Source organism: Diabrotica undecimpunctata, chromosome 5, assembly GCF_040954645.1.
Source record: "Diabrotica undecimpunctata isolate CICGRU chromosome 5, icDiaUnde3, whole genome shotgun sequence".
Taxonomy (NCBI): Eukaryota; Metazoa; Arthropoda; class Insecta; order Coleoptera; family Chrysomelidae; genus Diabrotica; species Diabrotica undecimpunctata.
In genome coordinates, this window is record NC_092807.1 from 61,801,233 (window position 1) to 61,826,396 (window position 25,164).

Sequence of the window (25,164 nt, forward strand, 5' to 3'; positions counted from 1 at the left end):
CTTTAATGAAATGAAAGGCAGATATCGAGCACAGTTTATTTATTAAATTTTGCTCAAGTACTTTCGCTCCTTTTCGCCTTATAGAGCATCTTCAGTGACATTTTGTCAAATTTGGCCTATCCAACAATCTATTAAGAATGTCATAAACATAATAATTATACAATTAACACTACACGACACAAAGACAAACAGTTTAGAATTTTTAAAAATGGCGAAGCTATATCGCTCAGCGACTTAAATAGTGCCATAACACAAAAAAAAATGAAATCGGTATCTTCGAACAGCATTAACGTTGTAACTGTAGTGTAACAAATAACCACCTGGAGCGCATTGTGTCGTTATGGCCTTAAGCATTTTCTGTTCAAACCCAGTCTGCTAAACTGCCACAAGCTAGTTTGTCCGTGGCCACTGACAAAAGTGAGTATGCACACGGAGAGTGAAATAGTGCCATAACCCTGCTGTCCGTCAATGGTAAGCTGTTTTCGTTCATAAATATTACCTTATTATGTAATGATGCGTTATTGATATGGTGTAAGTATCAATAAAAATACACAAAATGGAACATTAATATTGCCTTAAGTTTGTTACGGCACTGTTGTGGTCCGAATTATTGCAAAAAATGGCAAGTTTTTTTAAACAGTATCATATTTTATAATGGCACTGTTGTAGACTCATGTGACTGGATTCTATGTAGCAAGGTTGCCACAATAGTGTTTACAGTTGTATTGTGACATTATTTATGATCAATTATGGTAATTAATTTGATATTAACTGCCTCAACAGTGTGATGTGACTTTATCATTGTTTGTAAAAACCAGACTATTATTTCTCATTCTACCTGGATATAGAATTATTTTATTGTTTATTTTAGATTGTGTATTTGGCTTTCACATCGACTTGGTGCTTGGAGTAGCCTAGCAGATCAATTCCTATTTTTTAAAGATGCATCAGCATAGCCTATAACCATACCAATAAACTCAAGGAGTGCATTTATGCTTTAACTATCGAGCAAAGATGTAGCTGCTGCCTACGAAATAGTGGAAGAGAAAAAAGACGAGCCACCACTTTCCCCTTCACGTAAGTCTGCAAGTAGCAAGTTAATCTACCTAGCCTTTCTTCTAATTGTGAGCTTGCTACAAGTGCAAATGCTACAGAAATCTTTTTTAGACCTAAATGTATAACGTAATCATTAATTATTATTATTGATATAAGGTTGAATGCTCGAATAAATGAACTTTGAAAAATTAAAGGCAAATATCGAGCACAATTTTAATAATCAAATCTTACCCAAGTACTTTCGCTTTCTACAGCATCATCAGCGACATTTCGTCAAATTTGGGCTATCCAGCAAGCGCAGAATGTAATAAACATGAAATTAAACATAAATTGTACATAACACTACACTTAAAACTGTTTGTCCTTGTTTTAGTGTAGTGTTCAATAAATGTACAATTTATGTTTAATTTCATGTTTATTACATTCTGCGCTTGCTGGATAGCCCAAATTTAACGAAATGCCCCTGATGATGCTGTAGAAAGCGAAAGTACTTGGGCAAGTTTTGACTATTAAAATTGTGCTCGATAGTTACCTTTAATTTTTCAAAGTTCAATTATTATTATGTTTTGCTTCTAGGGGTTGAAAGTGATCATCCCGATGAAGCAGGACCTGGATACATCGAGTGTCTAGAAGACGCGGCTGTAACACAGCATGCTGAACCATTATTTCTTCTGTGATCGGGAGAGAGCCCAATTCAAGAGAACGATAATTACCTAAAGAACGATAACGAGACTGATACCTTAAATAGTTCTTCTGTAACGTATGCCAATTTGGAGAATTTGGAGAATGTGTGCCAACAACTTCCCAAATTGAAGCCAATCATATCGATAAGTCTGAAAACAATGACTGTAACGAAACTACGGCTGTTATTCAATGTTATCTTAAGCCTTCCACATCTTTTCTTCCCCAATCTGGGGAAAACATAGTCCAAGAGAACGATTAGTACCTGGCTAATCGTAATGAGAATGATACCTTAAACAGATCCTGTATAACTGATGATAGTTTGGAAAATATTGAGTCTTTCCTCTCTTAGAGTGTAGTTATTTCAAAGGATGTATCAACAACTTTCCAAATTGATCGTATTGAAAAGTCTGATTTCGATAGTGACGACTCAGTGGCCGACCCTAATTATATTACTGACAGTGAGATTGGTCAAAGAAGATCAACCACCGACCCTTCAGTCAAACGAATAATTGACTCTCCTATGAAATGTACAAAAAAGAGGCAAACCCCCACTTAAGAGGGACATCGTTGAGACAAGAAGTTGAGAAACGAAGGGAAAGCATATTCTTCTCTGACTAGCAAAAAAATTATACAAGCAAGAAAAATGCTGCCTCCATGTCGAGAAAACCGCAAATTTAATTGTCCATCTCGCTTTAGCCATAACGATAGAATATTTTCTAAAAATTACTGGAATATGGAGTCTTTGCAAGCACAAAGAAACTATATTTCCAGTTCCATGGACCAAATTGTCCCAAAAGTCCGATTCACGAAAAAGAAAAAACCAAGGCGTGCCAACAATTCCTTTCACTTTCAAATAGCAGGGGTAAGGATTAGAGTTTGTAAGCTCTTTTATGTGAATACTCTAGGCATCAATGACCGCCCGATACGAACAGTTGTTAAAAAAACAAACGATACTGCAGCCAGAAGGAAGGGGTAGATATGGCAAACATAAAACTCTTAGCCCAAAAGTTAAAGATTATGTACGTTGTTTTCATAAAGAAGATACCAAGAATCGAGAGTCACTATACCAGGGCAAAGTCTACCCGAGAATTTATAGATGGTGGCAAAAGCTTAGCTGACATTTTGCTGCCTCCTTGGTTACTTTTACTCGTATATTTCGGAATGAATTTAACATTTCCTTCTTCATCTCAAAAAAAGACTAATGTCTGTCTGAAGCTCTCAAAAATGACCCAAATAACCAAGAGATTCAAGAAAACCATCAATAGGAAAAGTGCTGAGCAGGATTGCCAAAGAGTTAGACAAGAACAAAGCGAAGGAAAATCCGCTTCACTATGTCTGCTGCTTTGACTTACAAAAGGTTATGCCATGTCCCATTGGCAAAGTTACCTTTTTTACTATAAGTCAAAACTTAATTGTTACAATTTCTCTGTAACTAATATCATTAATTCAAACACAACTTGTTACTTTTGGCAACAAGACGAGGGCATGCGAGATGCTAACGAAATAGCAACTTGTATTTTTAATTATCTCACAAAGTTGTCAAAAGAGGTACATAATGATAATTTATAAGTTATTTTGTATTCTGATAATTGTTGTGGCCAAAACAAGAACAGGTACATAATATCAATGTATGCTTATGCAGTAAGAACTCTCAAGATTATGTCAATCAACCATAATTTTTTTGATTGTTGGTCACACACAAAATGAGGGGGACGCCGCTCATGCTGTCATTGAAAAGCAAATTAAGAAGACCTTGAGAAGTAGACCTATCTTCATACTATGACAATATGTCACAATTTTAAGGACATCAACCAAGCTAGAGAAAGAGATCACTATTAATGAACTGTCTTACAAAGACTTTCTAGGTTTCAAAAGTCTTCAGAAGCAGCTGGGATCAAATTTTGAGATTGATCAATCAGGCCAAAAGCACAAAATAACTGAAATTAAAATGATGAGGTTTGAGAAGTCCTGACCGAATTCTTTTTACTTGAACACAAGCTACGAAGACGAAATGTAAGAAGTTACTTTCCGCCAAAGAGCCAATAAGGTCCCCTCGAAAATTCACAATTTACTGCCAGCCTACAAAAAAAGAATGTCTATTGATGCTAATAAGATAAAAGATATAAGAGATTTAATTAAGGCACGTGCAATACCTCTGACCTATGAGCCACTTTTTGAATCAATGTTTGAAACTTGGAGGAAATTGTAAAATGATCGTTTCCTTAAGTCGTTCTTATCTTGTCCTTTGTTCCTTGTAGTTATTAAAAGAATAAATTTCACAATTAAAAGCAAAATATTTATTTGACATCATAAACTTGATATCCTATACCAATATTTCGGAGAAAATACATTGGACAATAGTTTCATAACTCACAAAAATATATTTTTTAGCAAATTCTTTAATGAAATTGTCTCATTGTCAATATAGCAATGTATAACAGCCTTGAATAAAACCGAAGGCAAAAATTAGCATTGGTAAGTTGTGAGAGCGCGAAATTAACAATTAAAAGAAAATGGAAAACTTTGTTTCGCGTCTGCTGTAAAATTGCGTTTTTCGGGGTTGACAGTATTTAAGTCGATAAGCGATATATTGGTTGGCATCAAAGATTCTCTCCTGATGTCATTCTCTCTCCTGATGCCAACCAATATGTAGCTTCACCGTTTTTAAAAACTTTAAACTGTTTGTCCTTGTATCGTGTAGTGTTAATTGTATAATTATTATGTTTATGACATTCTCAATCGATTGTTGGATTGGCCAAATTTGAATAAATGCCCCTGAAGATGCTCTAGGAGCGAAAGTACTTGGGCAAGATTTAATAAATAAACTGTGCTCGATATCATTGTCTTTCATTTGAGTAAAAAAAACTAGTTTTACCCAGATATTTTGTGTATTATCCAAATTAGCAAAATACTAGGAAGAGTCAAGCCATGGAGTTTCAGTCTCTATATTGTAAAATGAAAATGACGTGCACCCTACCCTCCATGCTATGGCATGCTGGACAAGCCAGACTACAAACTGTAGTCTGTAGCCAACACCCCAAGGTATAAGTGGGAATACAAACTGTACTAATACTTCGGGGATAGACGGGTCACTATAATTATTTCTACTACATACCCATTCACCGAATAATTGCCGGTATAAGGAATCCCTCACTAACTGACCAACGGCTTCGGGCAGTTAGGCAATTTTTGGTCCGGGGGTTGAGAAATTGGCCCCAAAAGCTGAAGCACCTATATGTAGTCATCGGCATAAGGATGTAGAAGGCAACAGGAAACCACCACATTAAAGATCGTCAGATTTCCCTAGAACTATAACCATGCACAATTCGGTCAATCACATAGCCCCTAGTCCGCGGCAGACCTTTAATGGTCGAGAGGTGCTAAAAATACCCGCGAGGAGGAGCTTGCCGAATGTGACAAATAACTATATAGAGAACAAACCCTTTTTAAATATCGGGACATTGAATGTAAGAAGCTTGTTGGAACAAAGAAAGATGAACAATACGATTCGGGAAATGAACAAACTGAACCTAGAAATATTAGGCATAAGCGAAATGCGCTAGCCTAATTCAGGTAAAACATTGGCCATCGATAAAACGATATATTACTCCGGAAATGACACCCCATATTATCTATATGGAGTTGGAATAGTTACCTCCAGGAGAATCCAAACAGCCGTTGTAAATTTTGTTCTCTTTTCGAATAGAATGATGTTATTACAAATATAGGGTAATTTATATTTAAATGGGAATAAGCCACAATTAAAGGTTAAAATACGTTTATTGACGTTTCAATTTCCACTTCGGAAATCGTTCTCAAAATACAAACATTAGTGTACATAATCACTAATGTTTGTATTTTGAGAACGATTTCCGAAGTGGAAATTGAAACGTCAATAAACGTATTTTAACCTTTAATTGTGGCTTATTCCCATTTAAATATAAATTAATTTAAAATGCCACAAGAAAATAGCTTCAGAACAATATTAAATATAGGGTAAGTCAGTGAACATTAATATAGTGCAAGTGTATGCACCAATTGCAGATAAATCAGAAACTGAAAGATAACATTTTTGCTAACAACTTAAACAACTTTTACAACACACCAGGAAGGAAGAAATTGCCAAGAATAATGGGCGATTTAAATGCAAAGATAGGAAAAGCCCAAGTGAACAATATAATAGGTGATTATGTTTTAGGTACAAGAAATGCTAGAGGCGACAGATTGGCTCAATTTTGTCAAGAAGAAAACCTGGCAATTATAAACACATTGTTTCAATTACCACCCCGTAAACTGTGTACCTGTACGAATTTTATATTACGATTATATTACGATATACGATCGAATTTTATACTAACTAGTCTAACATTTAGAAATTCCATTATAAGCGTTAAGACTTACTCTGGAGCAGATGTCTTATCAGGCCACAACCTACTTGTTTCCAAAAAAAAAACTGAGGGCAAAAAAGATAATAAAATCCAAAAGTTTTAAGGTGAACACTCAGTTGCCAAGATAAATGAAATACATGATGAGGTGTGAACTTGTATAAATCAAGAAATGAAAAGATTCACATTAAAAAAATCGGTTGCCTGTAAAGTCGGTTTTACGGGCGAAGATTTTACGTGACAACGTCTTTTTCTCGGTAGAATATTTATTGATATGAATATTATTAAATTGCACAATAGGAACAAGGAATTGAATGAAAATAAGAATTGCACAAATTTTAACTATAGAAATATATTTTGTTTACTAAAACATTGTACATGTAAACTTAAACTTAACTAATTTCTATTTGAGTGATTTTGTTGAGGATAGGACGATGATAGGAGAAATATGAAATGAAAGGAAGTGTTTCTGCTGTAATGTGTCTTGAACGCCAAGAACGCTCGAGAAAGACAGAGACACAAGCACGGAAGCACGCACCGATTCAACGCGCCTAATTCTCTAGTGCTGCGCGCGCAGCGGACCGATCATGTTTGAGTGGGAGAGAGACGCAAGGCATTCGCCGGTCCGGCGGGCCTCTCTCTCGTTCGGTGACTCACTGTAACAGACGTGAGCGGGCGTTACACTTTTTCATGAATGACTCCGAGCCACAACGTAATTTAAGACGTTGTCACGTTAAAAAAGAACGAAACTCTACAAAAGAAAGCCAAAAACCGAAATCGTGGAACAAAGAAGAAAATATAGAAACAAAATCCCAGATATATACAGAGAAAAACATAAATTAATAAGAAACAAAATAAAAGAAGCTAAGGAAAAGTGGATAATGAAAACATGCATTGAAATAGAGGAATTGCAGAAAAATCATGATAAATTATAATTTACATGAAAAAGTCAAGAGTATTATCAGGAAAATCACGAACAAACACACCTAACCGATTAATTGAGAAAATCAATAAAACTATTAACAACCCAATTGAAATAAAACAGGTATGGACTAAATATATTGAAAAACTTTTAAGAACGGAACCAACACAAATTGATAGCGAGGAAGCTCCAATAATATTAAAATCTAAAGTTCAACATGTTATGAACAACTCAAAAATCTGGCAGAGCCTCTGGGTGAGATAAAATTCACATCGATCTGATTAAACTTATAGGAAGAGACAATTTAAACGCAATAACTATCCTCTTTAACAACATATACAAGTCTGGTGTGATTCGTACAGAATGGCTACTATCGACCTTTGTTTCGCTACCAAAAACCAAGAATCCCAAACACTGTAATGACTATACATAGAATAATCAGCTTAATATCACAATTATTAAAAACATTTTTAAAGGTTATACATGCAAGAATATTAGTGTGAAGCAGATATTAGTAATAGACAGTTTTGCTTTCGGTATGGCTTCGGAACTGTTACAGTATAATTTCACAACTCTTGCTCAAAAATATCGATGCCAACAAAAAGAACTTTTCTATGCATTTATAGACTATGAGAAAGCTTTTGACAACATAACATTTTCATGAAATGTCTAAAGCAAAAATGACTCGACAAAAATGATATTAACATATTGAGAAATCTTTATTGGAACAACAGGCTGTGGTAACATTAGATGGAAATAGCACGAATGAAAACTGTACAGAAGCAATCAAGATAAACACTGGTTATGCCGACGATAATATCGCTGAAAGTGAGAAAGACCTGCAGATGTGATTGTGATTGTGATACGGAACAGTTTGATTTAACAATAAACATAAACAAAACAAAAACATGGTTATTAGTAAGAGGGGTAAAGTCATAACAAGGATCCCGATAAAAAATGAAGATATTGAACAAGTGGACAAAATAAAGTACTTAGGAGTCTGGATTAGTGAAGATCTAAATCCGAAATCAGAAATTCGACCAAGAATAAAGCAATCAAGAGCAGCCTTTTTGAAGATGATACTGATCATATTACGAACAAGAAGAGTGGTGTTGCACAGAATGAGAAGAGACAGAGAACTTTTGACCACCATTAAAAGAGAAAGACAGCATATTTGGGGCACGTACTTAGAAACACTTTTAAGACAAGCAAAAAATAGAGACGAATTTGTAATGGTTATATCCAATCTTCATTAGTGGAGTCTAAACTAGAAGAAGAAGAAGAAGATAAATAACACTACTAACATTTAAATGTTTATTGCTTTCTTTTCTTTATTAAGAATCTACTACGAAATTATTGCCCAAAAGATATAACTAAGCATTGAGAACTTAATATGATTAACAGCGATTGAACGCAAATTTCAAAAATATGTAGCTTTATCCACTATGCTTGGATAATTCTAACTCTATCCGGGTAATTCTAGTATGGTCCGATATTTGCGTTTTAACTTTTAACCATAACATAAACATATATAGACTGTTCAAATTCTTTAACACCTATTTATTGATTTAGTTCATCTCTTTTGATATTTATTTTTATCATTTGGAGCCTGTCTTTGTCAACAGATATCATGGTTACTGCTGGTACTGAACTAGTTTGATAGCCGCTTATAAGTATTTCAACCTTATTAGGTCTCATCAGAGACCTAATGAGGTTGGTGACCTAATGAGGTTGAGACCTAATGACCTCATTATCAGAAACTAAATTCACTAAGAATTTTTACCGTGATGAACGGCATGTGGAATGCAAATTATATATTCCCTTGCCGACTAATTTATGAATATGTCTGCTTTGCAAGTTTTAAAAGCACAATGGTAAAAATTTGAATTTAGTTTCACCAAGTACATGTTTAGTTAAACCAAGTTGTTATTAGATGGCGTTGTAACGTCTGTAAATAATTATTTTTATAATAATTATTGTCCTATGACGGGAGAGATTTGGTTTCAATTCCGAGCAACTGCATATGTTGGTCTGATGAGACCTAATGAGGTTGAAATACGTATAAGTAACTTGCAGATGCCCTGCATAGAAATTAAATCTAATACCATCTTTCTGTTTTCAATTATTCATTATTAACAGATTATTTTTAATAATTTAACAAATTATATCTAATACCATCTTTCTGTTTTCAATTATTCATTATTAACAGATTATTTTATAAAAAGAAGTTTAGAAAGAAAGATCGCTGTTTGCCTCTAAAGTTTCTGCTTCCAGTTCCAAAATTTCTAGTGTTGTTTCATACCTAATTTGGCGCTGAAATCTCCACATGTTGTTAAGAAGTGACTAGGGTCTTTATTTATTTCTGATATCATTTTTTCGTAAAATGTTTTTACTTCCTTCCATGTGTTGCGTTGTGGTAGCGTAAACCTGTATTATCTTTAAAATGGATCTGGAGCTTAATTTTATATTTAAGTAGGCTACTCTGATTAAGATTTGATTTATCGAATTAAGATATTTTAGTCATTCTTTGGTGTATACAGAAACCGGCCCCTCCGATAGATGTTTCTTCTTTTCCTTTATAAAGTGGTCTGATTGGAGTGTCGTTAGATTTTCTTCCCTTTTTCTTACTTTCACTGATACCTACAATATCCCATTTTATTTTTGATAGCTCTTTTCAATTTTCACGAAAATTTCTTCGGCATTAAATGTAGCAATCGTAAGGATAATGACTTAGACGCGTTTTGAGTAAGGTTGGTTTCAGGTTGGGTTTTTGTCATTTAAGCACCGCGCTTGCCTTGTGAATTAATGAGTATTTATAAATTGTTCCCACGAGTAGCTGAGGACAATCGGTCGATTCCAGCAATTCCAGCGTAGCCGCTCGTACAGCAAAAGTACTGATCGCCAGTTTTGGATTTCGCGTGATGTCTCAAAGACATTGACGACTGGCATATACAAACATGAAAGCCAAGAGTGACTAACAAAACATTAATATTTTAATAAAATTTTTGTTTAGTACTGTAATATTTTTAATTATTTTGTTCAATAAATATGCAAAAAAGTTAGGACTATCGTTTATCGTCTTTCACCAATAACTATAATATGAGTGTAATGGATTATGAAACATAAAAAACTAGAATTTGCTAAGTGACTTTAATTATAATAGTCTGGAAGCCAGGGGGGGTTGAGTATGCATTTTTATGTACCCTCGGCAAGTTAAGTGTGTAAATTCGTTTTTTTTTTTCAAGGGTACTAGGCTGAAAACCCGTCAGATAATTTGTTCCTAAAAATTTAATTGTTTAAATGATTGTATCTCCTAAGCTATTAGAGATATTTAATTTTACCAAAATGAAAATTGTTACTTTTGAAAAAATGAACAAAATGACGTTTGGTAAACTTTGATCCTATTGTTGGAACCAGAGTTATAACAAATTTCGTGAAAAAAAATCTACAAAATAGGAATTAGATGGGGCTTTTCCACGTATAACTCAGCTTTCTTACGTGCAACTAACCTTCAAAACCCCCTTATTTTCAAGGTAATGTTCAGCTTTAAGAAAAACTTTGCAAAATTACTTTATTTTTATTAATAACAAAGTTATAGCAATTAAACATTAAAAATTTCACTCAAAAGTTGAAAATTAAATTGTTTCTAAGAAATTTAAACAAAGTGCAGCTATAAACTTTGAAAATATGGATAGTGGAAGTTATTGAACAACTCAAAACGAATAATTTAACCTTTAGTAAGGTTATCAAGCGTCCCAATGTGCTGCTTACATTGGGACGCAGGTGACACAGGTGACGCAGTGCAGAGCAGGTTACACAGCTCAGAAAACATACGTGTCACGCAGTGTGAGCGCATATTTGGAAGCAGTCTTCTCGAAAATTTTGAGGTGCGAATATCAAATATATTATATGAACATGGAAAGAGAATTTTATAATTTCAATAATGGCGTTATTTCTGGACAGTTCCGAATCAGAGTCAGATGCAGAATTTGAAGAAATAGTTTTATTATTCAAAATGTCAAAGAAAAAAAAATCATTTTGGAAAAGCAACTATATGAAAAAGAGAAATACTCATGGGGAATTTGCACTATCATCTGAATTCTCTGAGTCTCGTTATTTAAATTATTTTCGGTAAAGCAGAAAACAAGTTGACGAAGTACATAATATAATAGAAAACAGTATTTATTCAGATGGTTGTAATGCCCAAAAACCAATAGGAACCAAAGAAAAACTAGCTGTTTTTTTAAGGTATTATTTTTATTAATTTTATGTTTTATTAAAAAATACAAAAATATCATTTTAAACAAGCATAATTCTATACTCTATAATTTTCCACAAAATTACGAATATTACCGGTATTAGCGGTTTGAGGAGATGTCTCAGCAGACAACCTGGGGGTGAGTGTAGTAGATTGTAGATAGTAGAATTACTGGTGCTTCTAGAGTTGTAATCATTTGAGCATAAAAAAGAGCTGTTGGGAATAGGAGCTAGAGGATTATTATAATGTTGATTTTCAGTATGCTGGCTACTGTGACTGGAACTTGGTGATGGAAGAGGTGTTGACGAGTAAGGGCTGAATATGGGTATTAACATATGCACTTGTAAAAACTCTTTGTTCACTATGAGTGTAGTTTTCTTGACTGGGATCCTGAATTTCTAGATATGCAGCTTCCAGCTGTAATATAGCTTGGAACACATCATTTCTTGCACGATGTTGAAATTTAGGAGGCATTTTTTTGTTATTTTGTACCTACATCGACATATAAAAATGATAGAGATCACCATCCAAAGGCTTCTGTGCTGTCCTTTCAACTGCTCTTTCTTCGGCCCTTTTTTGACGTTGCATAATTGACTGCTTTATTAATTCCTGTATATCATCATTTTTAGGTTTCTTATTTTTTAGCTGCTTTGGTTGTGATTGATTGGTCTTCAGTTGCCTTACGTTTGGCATTTTCTTTTTCGTTATTTTTTTGTATAACAATACCAGATATGTCGAATGTCTCTGGTCAAGTCGTCAAAAATTTCACTGTCTGGATCAACTATGGAGTCTTCCTGTTGTGGGTCTTCATCTTCACTATCTTCTTGTAAATTACCTTCACGTGATCTGTTGGAAATATATGGAATCAAAAAATCCATCTGTTTTTTAAATTTCCATTTTTTTATGATGACAGCAGCAGCTCCGCTTTTTAGACACTTTTTCTGTCTTCGCAGTGCATCGCGGCGGCAGTTACGAAGCTTAAGCCAAAGTGTCTTCGCCTCATTTCCTGTAACAAAGTTTTGTTTTTAAATAAATTTAGGCGTAAAGGGGATAAAAGACTTATGCAATATTGCATGATGTGTTGAAACATAGTAACACAGATGTAACTCTTTTGTAGGTATATAGCTTCTGGAGATAGCTACAGAAGCATAGCGTACACCTATAGAATGGGGGATCGAACAGTTGCTAAAATAGTAAACGAGATATCTGTTGCAATATGGACCAACATGCAACCAATGTACTTAGCAAAACCGACTACTGAAATGTGGCAAGCGATATCATCGGATTTTGAGAAGAAGAGGGACTTTCTGCCCTCAGTAATAATGTAATCTTTCATTCTGCGTTTAAATTTTTCAAAAATATTTATTAGTTTTCTCAGGATTCATTTCTCAGGATACAATGAATGCATTTAAAACACATTTAACATTTTGACAGGCGACATTTTGCGCCTACGCCCTTAACAATAACGTAGCTATGTACCTACTTACTGTTCTGATATAATTAATATAATTAAAAGTATTTGTTTAACTTACCGCTTTTTAAATTTAGTTTTTTTCCTATTTCATTCCATAATTCATCCTTCAATTGGGATCGTTGGTATCGTAAAGAATTGTCTAGTTTCTCACCAATTCGATTAATTGTTCATTCATTTCGAATATATCCACACAAAATTTTACTAGAAACAAACAAACTGCTCTGCACGTGGCACAGGAATCTGTGTCCGGACGACTGCGCTGGCAGGTTTTCTTAAACACAGTTCTGTGCTGCCCTGCCCTGCGTTCCAATTCGCGCGGGGTAATGTAATTGTACGGAAAACAGAAACCTGTGCTGTCCTACGCTGCGTTGCCTGCGTCACCTGCGCCTCAATGTGCGGCGCGCCTAAATGTTTCTATGTTAATTTTTGACCAAGCTATGGAACTTTATAACGCGCTCTGAGGCGCACGGTCAGCTCCCAGCGAATGCAAGTGCGAGTAAGTTGCACATGAAAATCAATTTTCAATATCTCGGCAAAAAATTAACATAGAAACAGTTACCACATCTCAAAATGTTCATTTTGAGTTTTTCTATAACTTTCATTAGCCAGATTTTTAAAGTTTAAAGCTTATTGTTGTTTAAATCTCTTATAAATCGATTAATCAACTTTTTAATGAAATTTTTATTTCATTGTTATACATTTTTTTATTAATAATGATAAAGTAATTTTAATACTTTTTAAATAAAATAAACGTTTTTTAAGCTGAAACAATTATCTTTAAAATGATGGGGTTTTGAAAGTAATTCGCATGTATGAAAGCTGAGTTAAGGTTCCCCCAAACTAATTCGAATTAATTCGTAGCCGATTCATGACAGAAAAATCGCATCGGAATTCATAGCGGAATCGTGAATGACCCCATACCAAAAACGAATATATTCGCATCATATTAGTCACGTTCAGTATCGGAAACGTTGAATGAAAAAACAAATAACCTTATATTCTTAATTATCAATTTCAATTGTTAAAAAAATGTATTCCTCATCAGATGAAGAAGACGCACTCGCAATGTTTGCACTAGAAGACGAAAATTTGAGGTAAAGTAGTTACTAGCTTTTTCTGAAAATACCGACATTGATCATTTTATGATTACAACTTTATCGGAAAAGAAGAAAATGGGTTCACGATGTCAACCTAGAAAGAAGAGAATATGGCGAATTTCATGCATTAATGCCAGAATTACGAAGAGATGAAATAAGATTCTATATTTATTTTAGAATGCCAATAAATTGTTTCGGTGAACTTTTGCATCTTATAGAAAATGATATACGAAAATCAGACACAAATTATCGAGAAGCGATTTCCCCTAAAGAGCGATTGGCCATTACATTGAGGTGAGAACAAGAAAAATAATAAACTATTTTAAATATTAAATGTAATTTAATCAACATATAATAATAAAATTCGTTTCTCCTCAAAACATTGAGTCATAGCATCAGTCTTTGTATTTAGAAAAAAAATTTATTTATTTGTTGTACGGGTTAAATGAGTTGAGGTAGTTTGAAGCAGAGGATGGATCCTGCAGTGACGCTGATTGGTAGCTTACATAATCTTCCTTGTTGGTAAGGTTAATAAAACCATAAATTTCATTTATCTCGGTGAAATCTGTCTCAACGGAAGAGACGTTGGGATAAGTATCTGCACTTGCATATCTAGATTTAGAGATCAATTTAGATAAATAGATCAATTGAGACAAAAAAGACATTGAGTTTATTAAGGCTATATACTGGAACCAGAAAGCAGTAGTAAAGGTGAACGATATAGAAACAAATAATATACCGATTGTGAGAGGGGTTAGGCAAGGATGCGTCTTGTCTCCGACGCTTTTCAACGTGTACTCACAGGTCATATTCAGAAAAGCCTTATGGGAAAGAAAAGAGGGAATAAGAATTGGTGGAGAAATCATAAACACCATGAGATTTGCAGATGACACGGTAATTATGGCTGAGAGTATAGAAGAACTACAAACTTTACTAGATGCAATAAATAGTGAATGCATTCAAATGGGACTTGACATCAACACAGATAAGACCAAATTTATAATAGTATCAAGGAGTCCAATAAATAACGAACAAATAACTCTTGGTGGACAGCAAATAGAGAGAGTGACAAAATATAAATATCTGGGAGCTTACATCAACACAGAATTAGATCCAGACCAAGAGATTCGGGTACGAATAGAAATGGCAAGGGCAGCGTTCTTAAAATTCAAACAATAAATTGTTCTGTGACAAAAATCTAAATACTGCGCTGAGACTGAGGTTTGTTGAATGTTACGTCTGGTCGCAACTATTGTACGGGGTAGAAACATGGACACTAAAAGCGCAAATAGTTAAAAAGATTGAAGCCTTTGAACTTTGGATATACCGGAGAATGTTGAGAATCCCATGGACTGCCAGGGTCACCAATGAGGAAGTGCTGAGAAGGATGGGTCGAGACAAAAAATTGTTGAGAACGATAAAAGTACGCAAGACTGCATACCTTGGACACATACTAAGAAATAATAAATATAGTCTTCTGCAGGTCATCATGCAGGGTAGAGTCGATGGCAAAAAGGGAATAGGTAGAAAGAGGAAGTCATGGCTGCGAAATATTCGAGACTGGACAAACATGACTGTAGACGAATTATTCCACATTGCAAAAGACAGAGAAGCTTTTAAAAATGTGTTCGCCAACCTCCGTTAATGGGGACGGCATAGGAAGAAGAAGAATATCTAGATTGATTTGTAGAACATTCCTCTAATTGAAGAAGCTCCTGTTCCATGATGACGCGCAATTTTCATTTTTGTTTCTATTTGTCTTCTAGGAGTGAAAGTTTTTATCGCATATGCGTGAGCCAAAAAAAGTTGATCGATTGCATCAAAAGTAACTTTTTTGTCTTTAAAATAAGTTATCATTTCTTTCACATATGCAGATGGTTCAGAATGGCGTTTTCGGTTTGCTTTGGTGGTACCACAATTCTGTATATTCTGGTACTTGGACATCGCTAACGTTAGATGTAGTTTTTGCAAGACTTAAGAATGGTTTGAATGCTTCCATCTGATCTGCCCATGTTCATTTTGTCGTAGAATTTGCCGCCTGTCCAGTTTTAATTTTGATGGTTCTGATATACTTGACTCTAAACTATTTTCTACCACGCAGAAGGAAGTGGGGCCCCACTGCGTTACTTTGCCCCAAGAACTATCATCAAAGATGACCTCTAAACATATCAGTATGCCGAGCGATCCAACTAGCAATTGGCGCCAATCAGCGTCCGGGGCTGATGGTGTGAAATGGGCTACCGGCCATGATGTTGTGAGAAACCAGGCACGCCATGGAAACTCTGAGTCTGGAATAAACATAAAAATATGGAGCACCCTTAAAATTGGTACGTGGAATGTTCGAGAATTGCTGGAACCCGGAAAATTTGATGTAGTGGAAAACGAGATACACAATTATGCCATTGTAGGTCTATCTGAAACCCACTGGAAGGATAAAGGACATTATACGTCAAAAAATGGCAATGATATTTATTTCTCCGGCAATGGTAAAGAATCTCGGAATGGCGTAGCAGTGATAGTAAATAATGCCATTAAAACCTCCGTAAAAGAATACATAACCGTCAGCGATCGGATAATTGTTGTCAGAATGAATGCCAGTCCAGTTAATCTTAATGTAGTACAAATATATGCAACAACAAGCGAAGCTCACGATGAAGAGATCGAAACATTTTATAGTACGTTGGAGCAGACGCTTAGGAAGCTTCCAAATAGAGAAATCACAGCAGTCGCATTTGATTTCAACGCTAAAATTGGTGTAACTACAGAAGATCATTACTTGCGAGAGACCGTCGGATTATATGGACTTGGCCAAAGAAATGACAGAGGAGAACGCTTGCTACACTTTTGTATAGACAACAACCTGTTTTTTACTAATACAGGCTTTCAACATCACCCAAGACGACTATACACTTGGATATTACCAGGAAATAGATACAGAAATCAGATAGATTTTATACTGGTAAAAATCCGTTGGAGGAGCGCTGTTAAGGATGTTAAGACCTATCCAGGAAAAGATTGTAATAGCGACCATCAATTTTTATCAGCTGATTCCGCATGAAGTTAAAAAACAGTCCAAAAACAGGAAATACAACAACTAAATGGCATCTAAGATATAACGATCCGTACAAAAAAGCCGCAACGCAAAAGCTATGTGACCTCAAACAATCATTAAATCTAGAAGAGTCCTCAAATAGCATATGGACAAAAACAAAATCCATATTGCATAATGCTGCGAAAAACATTAAGAGTGATAGAGAAGAAAGAAGGAAACAATGGATAACAGACCCCACGTGGACTAAAATACAGGAGAGGAACTGCTTAAAAGCCACAGGACTGAACAGTGAAAGAGGCCTATAAAGCGCTGAACGGTCAAATAAAACGACTCTGCAAAAAGGACAAGAACACACACTTGAACAAAATCTGCATGGAAATAGAAGGTCATAAAACCAAAACTGAGACCAGAGACATGTTTAAAAAAATAAAGCAGACAACACGTTCCTTTACACCAAACTACCTTGCTATCAAAGATGATAACGGAACTCTACTCACTTCTAAAAAAGATATTTTACACAGATGGAAAGAATACTGTGGACGACTGATGATGGAGGAAAGCACAGACGCCCCATCACAACAAGAAGATGCCAGTTTGGCGACGGAACCTGACGTACTCAAAAGTGAAGTTGAAGCAGCAATTATGAGGCAAAAAAGTCAGAAAGCTGCCGGTCCAGATAACATACCTATTGAAATGATTTGGGCCCTAGATGACGTTGGAGTGGATATAATACATCAAATTTGTCAAATAATGTGGGAGACAGGTAAATGGCCTGAGGACTGGACACAATCACTATATATTCCCATACATAAAAAGGGAGTGAAAGATTTATGTAGCAACTATCGCACAATTGCTCTAATTGTGCATTGCAGTAAGATACTCTTACACATAATTCTCGAGAGGATAAAGCCCTTTTTACTACCTAACATTGCGGAGGAACAAGCAGGTTTCGTCCCCGGACGTGGTACTAGAGAACAAATTTTAAACGTACGACAGATTGTAGAAAAATCCAGAGAATTTAACATCACAACATATTTGTGCTTCATAGATTATACTAAAGCTTTCGATTTGGTCAACTGGAGTAAAACGTGGCAGGTTTTGTCTGAAATGGGAGTCCCCAATCATCTGATACTGCTAATTAAAAGCCTGTAAAATAACAATTATGCCAGAGTTAGAATAAATGGGGAACTAACCGATAGTTTCAGGGTCACAAAGGGCGTGAGACAAGGCTGCATACTAAGCCCAATTCTATTTAACATCTATGGTGAATGGATAATGCGGAAAGCTACTGAGGACTGGAACGGTGGCATCACCATTGGCGGGAAGAAGATTTGCTACTTGAGTTATGCAGATGATACTACTATCCTCGCTAGTTCTGAAGCTGAATTGATTCACCTGCTACAACGGATAGAAGACGTAAGCTTAACGATGGGCCTTAAAATACACAGAGATAAAACGAGAATCATGATAATTGACAGAGCTAACAATAATGAAAATCATCTGGTCATGATAAATAATATCGCTGTTGTAGATAAATTTGTGTACCTGGGCTCATTAATAACCAACAAAGGAGGCTGTACTGAAGAAATAAAGCGGCGGTCAGCAATCGCAAAAAGCGCTATGGCAAAATTAACAAAAATTTGGAAAAGCCATGAAATAACTACCGATACAAAAATTAGACTAGTAAGAAGTATAGTTTTTCCAGTTTTTACTTATGCATCGGAATGCTGGACCCTTACTAAGAAAGACAAAAAGAACATAGATGTATTTGAGATGTACTGCTGGAGACGAATGCTGAGAATACCATGGGTGGCCCGAAGAACAAATGAATCCATACTGGACCAGCTAAACATAAAGAAAAGACTAAGAACACAAATATCAGAACAAATAATAAGCTATTTTGGACATGCCCTTCGAAGAAATGGTCTTGAAAAACTTACCATCCAGGGAAAAGTAGAAGGCAAAAGAAATAGAGGTAGATCTCCCACACGATACACGGACCATATTGTTGCTACTATTGGCGCTCCATTGTCAGAATGTGCTAGAATGGCAGAACATAGAAAAACGTGGAGGAACATTGGGAAATTTAGCTAATAGCTTCATGATATCACGATACCTGCATCAGGTTAACGACTAAGAAGAAGAAGAAGATATACTTGACATAAGTATCTCACAAATTTCTCCATTTCTTCTTTATCTCATCGCCTAAAAAAACTGTTCTTAGATATCTGGCAGCCGGAGATTCATTCTATACAATTGGCCATAGTTTTAGAGTTAGTTTCTCGACTGTAAGTGCCATAGTTGTAGAAGTTTGCGAAACAATATGTAGAAATTTGCAATTAACATATTTACCCGAACCCACTACAGAAATATGGAGAAAATCTGAAGAAGGCTTTAGAAATATTTGGCAATTTCAAATTGTATTGGTAGCATCGATGGCAAGTATATTACTTTAAAATGTACAGACAAAACTGGAGTTAATCACTGGTGTTATTTAAAAAGTTTTCAATAGTATTATTGGCTATTGTTTGTGCAAATTATTAATTTATTATGAATGATATTGGTGGTTTTGGTAAAAATAGTGATGGTGGAATTTTCGACGTTTCCAACATGTGAAGAAGATTTGAAACGAATTCAATATGCCTGAGCCAAAAAATCTTCCTGGACAAGATGAACCTTCTCCTAATGTCATAATCGGAGACGAAGCATTTGCTCTAAAATGATATTTGTTGAGGCTCTTTCCATACAGGAAAAGTAAAACAGATATTTTCAAGGAAGATTATAATGTACGGCTCTGTAGAGCGAAAAGAGTTGTAGAAAATGCTTTAGGTATGTTAGTACAAAAATGGCGTATAATCTACAGACCATCCGAAACTAAAGTTGACAATACTATTCAAATTGTAAAAACTACATGTATCTTACATAATTTCCTACGAACAAAAAATGTGATGATGGATTTATCGAACTTTTAGAGCCAGTAGAACCTAGTTAGAGCGTTTCTAGATTTTGATAATGACCCAAGGAGAGCTACGAGCCTAGCATTCTTGGTCCGAGACAGATTTGCCACTTTGTTTAATTCAGGACTATGAATTAAAATTTTTATATTTTACTATATGTAATAAAATTCAATATACATACCATTTTCGCCTATTTCTTCTTCTATTTTACTCCAAAGCTTATCCTTTAATATATTCTATATCCTATAATGGGATATTGTAGAACTAATTCAATCAATTTATAAATTCCGTTATAATAAATTACTACCGCACTACGAATCCAGACAACAAGGCAGTCGATGGCGAACTAAAATTTCGGACGAATATTTACGCACACAAATCACTTTTACAACCGTAAAATTCGTGTGAGTCTGAACTTGTCAATTTAGCCTAGTTGAAATAATTTGATGCGAATCGCATGCGGTGCGATTTTGCGCAACAAGTACGAATAAAGGCTCCCCCAAACCAACGCGAATTATTCGCAGCGGATTCGTGACGGAAAGTTCGCAGTCGAATTCCTGACGGAATTCGTAAAGAACTTCATATTGAAGCGAATATATTCGCGTCATACTCGTATGTGTCTAGTATTGAGAAGAGTTGGTGACAACGAAAAACAAAGAATACTACTCAGTGATCTCAATTCTTCACAAAAATGTATACATCATCAGATGAAGAAGAAGCTCTTGTAATGTTAGCAATGGAGGACGACAATTCAAGGTAAAATTATTATCTATAGTTATCCTAAAACAACAATATGGACTATATTATGAATTTAATCTTAGGAAAAGAAGAAAATGGGTTCATGATATCAATCTAGAAAGACTGAAATGTGGGGAATATCACACGCTGATGCCTCAATTACGAAAAGACGAAAAAAGATGCTACATTTATTTTAGAATGACAATAGATTGTTTCGATGAACTGTTGCACCTTGTAGAAAATGATATTAGAAAATCAGACACGAATTACCGAGAAGCTATTTCTCCCGAAGAACGGTTGGCCATAACATTAAGGTAAGAAAATGAAAAAAAAACTGCAGGCATTATTTATATCATTAATTTACTACAGTAAAAGAGAATAAGGATCAAAATAACTCTAAAATATACTTTATGTATTGTAAGGGTCAAAGGAATTGACATAGTTGGAAACTGATGGATTATGAGAAGCTGCTTGGTTGCAACTCTGCGCCAAGTTGTGTAGTGTAACATAATTATTTTCACAATTCACTTCATAGAACCCAGAAGTATTCGATTGTTTAGGTAATGCAGTGTCATTTGGTGAAGGTAGGGATACAACCGAAATACTTCCGACGGAAGAGGGGTTTTGATAGGTGTCTGTACTTTCAGCTCTAGATTGATGGCTATTCAAAAAACTTTCCTCCAATTGAAGCAACTCCTGCTCCATGATAACTTGCGCAATCTTCATTTTTGTTTCAATTTGCCTTCTAGGAGAGAAAGATTTTACCGTAGAAGCATGAGCCAAAAACAGTTGATCGGTAGCATCATGCACTACTCTCTTTTTGCTCTCAAAATAACTGATCATATCTTTCACAGATGTGGATGGCTCAGAATTGCGTTTTCTGTTTGTTCTCCCTGTAGAAGGAGTTTCATTTGAAAGAGTAACCCTAGGAGCTTCATTTCGAGTAGGTTTCGATGAGGAGGGTTGAATCTTATTCTGGGAATCATCTGTCTGAGTTGTTAGTAGATTTTTACTACACGTTGGTTTCTGTACTGCGGAATTTTCATCCGTTAATATATTTTCGGGTGATTCTAACATTATATTTGGGAATGCTTCAGATTCTTGTGTATCAACATCTGTGACATTGGATGCAGTCTTAGCAAAATTTAATATCGGTTTGAACGATTCCATATGATCTGCCCATATCCATTTTTTTTTTATCGCTTGCCGCTTGTCCAGTTCTAGTTTTATTAGTTCTTATGTACTTAGCGTACGTATCGCGCAGATTCCTCCATTTTTTTTAATCTCATCCCCTGAAACAAAATACTCTTTTTTAGGTATCTGGCTACCGGAGATACATTTTATACAATAGGCCATAGTTTTAGAGTCGGGTTTTCGACTGTAAGTGCCATAGTTGTAGAAGTTTGTGAAGCTTTATGTAGAAATTTGCAACATATTTACTTGCCCGAACCAACTACAGAAATATGGAAAAAATCTGAAGAAGGTTTTAGAAATACCTGGCGATTCCCAAATTGTATTGGTAGCATCGATGGCAAGCATGTTACTAGCAAGTGTCCAGACAAAACAGGATCTAATTATTGGTGTTATTTGAATAAGTTTTCTACAGTATTAATGGCTATTGTTGGCCCAGATTATAGATTCATTTTAGTTGATATTGGCGGTTTTCGTAAAAACAGCGACGGTGGAATATTCGAAGCTTCCAACATGGGAAGAAGATTTGAAACAAATCAGATGGGTGTACCTGAGCCGAAAAATCTCCCAGGCCAGAATGAACTTTCCCCCCATGTCTTAATTGGAGACGAAGCCTTTGCACTAAAACCATACTTGTTGAGGCCCTTTCCATACAGTCAAAGCAGAACAGATATTTTCAAGGAAAATTATAATGTGAGGCTCTGTAAAGCGAGAAGAGTAGTAGAAAACGCTTTCGGAATATTGGCACAAAAATGGCGTATATTCTACAGACCAATGGAAACAAAAATTGATACTAGTATTCTCATTGTGAAAACTGCATGTATTTTGCATAATTTTCTAAGGACAAAAAAATGTGATGATAGATTCATAGAACTTTTAGATCCACCAGAGCCTGAACTTGGAGCATTTCAAAATTTGGACAATGACCCAAGGAGAGCTGCAAGACTGGCATTTTCTGTTCGAGAAAAATTTGCCACGTATTTTAATTCAGGACTATGAATAGATTGTTCACGATGAAAATAATGGACTCTTCTTGCAGTAAATATAGTATTGTTTAGGCCTCTGCTTTTCTTTAGTCTTAGATGTAGAAAAATAAACCAATACAAATCTCCAAACTACTCACCATTTTCGCCTATTTCTTCTCCTATTCTAGTCCAAATCTTGTCCTTTTTCCTTACATTTTTATAATCTTCATGAGAAAGGTCATAGAGAATAGGATACTTTCGAACCAATTCAATAATTCTCTCCATTTTCAATTTTTTCACATGCGAAACCACTGCGAAACTGATAAAAACGCTGTCGAGTGCGAACTAAGATTCCGGACGAATAAATACCACAGTGGAAACAATTCAATGCGAATCGTATGCGGTACGGAATTCCGCAGGTAATGCGAATTTTCCGCGTTGGTTTGGGGGAGCCTTAATTCGTGTTGGTTTGGGGCAGTAGCGCACCTAGAATTTGCCTCTCGGGGGGGGGGGGGTTTTGGTTGGTCACCAAAAATTTTTTTATGATATTACCTCCATTTTGAGTCCTTAAAATGTGTAAGTAACAGTGGGGGGGGGGGTTTAGCCCCCAAAACCCCCCCCCTCGGTGCGCCACTGGTTTGGGGGAAACTTTATACTTGAAAAAGCCCCATCGAATTCCTACTTATTTTGCAATTGTTTTTCAGGAATTTTTTTATAATTCCAGTTCTAACAAACGCATCAAAGTTTACCGAACGCAATTTTGTTCATTTTTTCAAAAAGAACAATTTTGATTGTGGTAAAATGAAATACCTTTAATACTTTAGGAGATACAATTATTTAAACAATTACATTGTTAATAACAAATTATCTGACGGGTTTCCAGATAAAACATAAAACATAAAAAAAGCCTCCCCCTCTGGCTACTAGACCTAATATGAGCAGGGACTGTATGTTTAGTTTTAAATAAAATCTAAAAATACTATCACGTACAGAATTCTCCAATAAAAATAACAAAGTTTATGGTAACTTAACTTCCTGTTTTACCGAAAGTGATAAAAAATTTTAAACAGGTGGATCAGCTGCAATCGGCAGACGTGTGGTATGCGTAAAAAAACCTGTATACTTGATTAATTTAATGTATTGATAAAGTTGCCACCAGAATTGCTTAAATTCACTATGTTACTATATTTAATGTAGCATTGTTAGTAATAACAATCTAATGCATCATGCATCTGACAAATTATTTGTTAATGTTGCACAATTTTTCAAAACAAATCACATAATTTTTGGAAATATAGACATATTAATAATATGATACACAAACAATATTAAAATAGTATAGGTAGGCACATAAAAATTTAGTTCACAAGTATGTGAGTAATTATGTTTGTAAATAATATATTCAGATATATATAATTTTATCAGTGATACTGGTGATACCAATGAAAGTGTCATTTAAACTGAAATACATCAGTATTCACTATCAGAGTCATGTTAATTGCAATATTTTATTTAAATTATGTATACTTACATATTAATTCACAGGGAAACAAGAGCCGCAAATTTACAACAACGCAACTATGAACAGTAATAACTTTAAAACTGACTTACTGACTACTGACACTTATAAACATAAAACAAAAATTATTTTTGTAAAAACAGGTTATGATATAAACAAATCAGTGAGTACGTGAGTAGGGATATATTTCTGCACTTCCTACTATTTCTGTAATGTTTAAATGAGTATTTGTCGGAAAGATGGCAGCATAACGATATAAAAGTTTCCTATACTGATGTTTAGTTAGAAGAAAGTATTAAAGATGGCGCCACGTTAAAAATAAGTTGTTAATTTGACATTATATGAAATGTTATTAAAGATGTTTTGATATAACTCACTTTAGCAATGAACGATAAATATAAAAAGTATTACTAATTGAGTAAATAATAATTGTTAAATTAAGTAAATGAAATAAAATAAGCCACATTTATAAGGAAGATAACTACAGTCGATCGCATGTAGCTACTGGAATATAATGGAGAGGGCGCTGTACGTATTTAAACTCTGTTTTACAAGATATGAATTTTAATTTAAAATTTAAACAATACTTGAAAATAATTTATTCTGAATACTGCTTATATATTTATTATTTAATTCTGAGACTTCCAGTTTGGTTTCCATTTTTTACACCTTTTTTCTTTCTGTAGGGTACTTACCTACTTAAGTAGGTTGTTAAATTTTCTTTGAAGAGATCTCAATTTTGATGAATATTTGTCTTTTTTGTCGAGTTTTATGTGTCCACATTTTCTATATCGTCAAAATTAATAGAGACAAACCCACAATGATAGCTAACTACGCTCTTGCATTGCATCCTTTATTATCACACG

The 25,164-nt window shown here is 34.9% G+C and overlaps 1 protein-coding gene across 2 annotated transcripts in view; it reads right to left on the reverse strand.

Annotated features, from left to right (window-relative positions):
- The window catches only part of LOC140441344 (uncharacterized), a 73,121-nt gene extending 48,653 nt beyond the window's left edge, over positions 1-24,468 (reverse strand). For both annotated transcript variants that reach the window (XM_072532000.1, XM_072532001.1), the window contains exon 1: positions 24,311-24,468. The gene's annotated coding sequence lies outside the window, so the exon portion shown is untranslated. The remainder of the gene's footprint in view (positions 1-24,310) is intronic.
- Between the last annotated feature and the right edge of the window lie 696 nt (positions 24,469-25,164).